At 52.7% G+C, this 2296-nt stretch overlaps 1 long non-coding RNA gene across 1 annotated transcript; it reads right to left on the reverse strand.

The window, feature by feature from the left end:
- Positions 1-360: 360 nt before the first annotated feature.
- Positions 361-2279, reverse strand: LOC104872707. The gene is made up of 3 exons (XR_783258.1): positions 1880-2279; positions 963-1071; positions 361-656 (listed from the first exon to the last, which is right to left on the reverse strand). It is a non-coding gene; the product is annotated as an uncharacterized LOC104872707 (long non-coding RNA).
- Between the last annotated feature and the right edge of the window lie 17 nt (positions 2280-2296).

Genomic DNA, 2296 nt, shown 5'->3' on the forward strand with positions numbered 1-2296 from the left:
TTTGCTGCTTTTCTGTTTTCTTCTGCCATGAACTGTTGCTCCTCTGCCACCCTGCCTTGGAGACAGTCAGTTATGGACTGAAACCTCTACAAACTGTACACCACATAAATCTTTCCCTTGTAACTTTGGGTGTCAAGTGTTTTGTCTCAGCAATGAGAGAAAAGTAACACACTTGGGGAGCATTCATACCAGACATAAATGTCTTTTGGGGTTTTTGCCCACTCAGAGTTTATCTACATTTCCTTCTCACCAGTTTTCCAGTCATGTTTCTTCCAAGTACCTGACGGGCGACAGCCCATGACTGGGTATATGATTGCATCTCTTGCTTTTTTTTAATAAGGAATTATATTTACTCTTGTGATTAATGTATTCCTTTGCACCTCTTGCTTTATTTCTTGTTTCAGGCAAAGGCATATGGCTTAAAGCTGTGTATGCTCTGCTGGAAGAAGTCCCTTTCAGAGCCTCCCCGCAGGCTCATCCCAGGAAGAGCCGAAGGGCTGTGCTCCCCATGCTCGGGGCTGCTCCCACACTGTGCAGAACGTGCAAGCTGGCTCCAATGGAGTGGGAGTGCGGCGGGCCTTCAGGTCCCTGAAGCTGACACTCATCTCTGCAGTCCCTCCAGGATGTCCCCCAACGGACAGTGAATAAACTGAGGTCTGTCCAGACAAGGGAATGTTACTCAGCACTGTAGGAAATGAGTTACCAAGTACTGAAAAGACAGGGATGAACCTAGAACGCACAGGACTAAGTGAAAGAGCTAGGTGAAAATGCCAGGAACGCAATGATGTCACCTCTGTGACATTCTGGAGACAGTGGAAGCAATGTTGTGCCAGGGGTTGCGGGAAGAGGACTTAATAGGAGTCAGGGGATTTGTTAGGGCAGTGAAACTAGGTAGGATATGAGAAATAAAGGTAGGTAGAAAGGAGACTAGGTAAGTCAATGTTTTAGGCTCATTTTCCTACCTTTAAATGTTGGGATAGATTCCTGCTCAGCCCTGCCCACGGGCATTCCTCAAGAAGTCTGCAGTGCAGGATTCAGCAGCCCAACATTTACCTTGTCTGCCTCTTCCTCCTGCAAGACCAAGGGCACTGAGGCTGGATAAATCCTGAGGGGAACTCTCAGTCACCAGCCTTCACAATGGCCAGTTCCAGACCTCCAGGAGCGATGCCTAGAAGTCTTCAAAAGTAGAATCACCCCGGATCCCATTTAGAGCAGGGCCCTGTAGACCACCCCACGATGGGGTCCTCTTCCTTAAGCAGGAAGTTACCCCGTGATAGGAACTGAGGCAGCCCCCTTCTGAATAAGGACACGCGTCTCACGAAACAAGGTGCCTGAGGAGGAAGACATCTGAGAAGGAAGTTGGCTGAGGAGCAGGATGGCCAAGAAAGAGGGTGGCGGCCTATAAGGAGGGCAGGACGGCCGAAGAGATGCCTCTTCTCTGCTGTCCTTCTTCCCCACCAGCCTCCTCCTCTTCCTCGGGGGGCCTCCTCTGCCACCCTCCCCTCTGCTGCACTCCTCCGCCTCGCTCCTCTAGGTCCATCCCTCCTCTTCCTGCTCTACCACGGTCCTCCTTAACTGCCCTTCTCCTCAGACACCCGTTTTAAAGAACCGAGTTTATCACATCCCTGAGAGGATGGGCTGACGTTGGGAGAAAGACATAGCGGCAGCTGAGTCACCCCGCAGTGGATGGGCTGACACCGGGCATGGACGACGATATCAGCAAGTAGCCGGGAAAGGTAGGCTTATATAGGTATTGAAGGGGCCAAAGAAGTGGGGTGAAATATTTATGACTTGGGTGCCCAAGGAGGGCCTGCTCAGGTGTGTAGACAATCACTGGACTTCCCTGCGCCACGGGGAGTATACTTTGTTTTGTGTTTACTTGCTCTATTTTCTGAGAAGCTGCTGTTGTCCGCTGAAAGCCCGTTTGCTTTGTTCTGCTGGTTTAGGCCAGGCCTGAACACTCCTGACTCCTTTGTCCTCCTTCCCTCTCTCCAGCGTCCTCCTCGGGAGTCCTGCACCTCCGCAGCCCCCTCAGTGTCCTCCAACTGACTTCTCCTCCTGGGTGGGCCTCCTCTCTCACCGGGTCTCTCTTCCTTCCCGACTCTCCTCGGGTCGAGGCCCACAAGCGAGTCAGATCTACCCGTAGATGGCGCCCTTAACTTTGCCACCCACGCAAGCTCGCCTTTCTTGACTATCTCGCCGAGGGTTTTGCAAGAGGGAAGTGCGCACGCGCACAGAAGGACGGCGGCGGGCGGGGTGGGATGCGACGTGACGAGCGAGGGGCGGGGCCTGCGCG

Source organism: Fukomys damarensis, unplaced genomic scaffold, assembly GCF_012274545.1.
Source record: "Fukomys damarensis isolate Sample0158 unplaced genomic scaffold, DMR_v1.0_HiC HiC_scaffold_30, whole genome shotgun sequence".
NCBI lineage: Eukaryota > Metazoa > Chordata > Mammalia > Rodentia > Bathyergidae > Fukomys > Fukomys damarensis.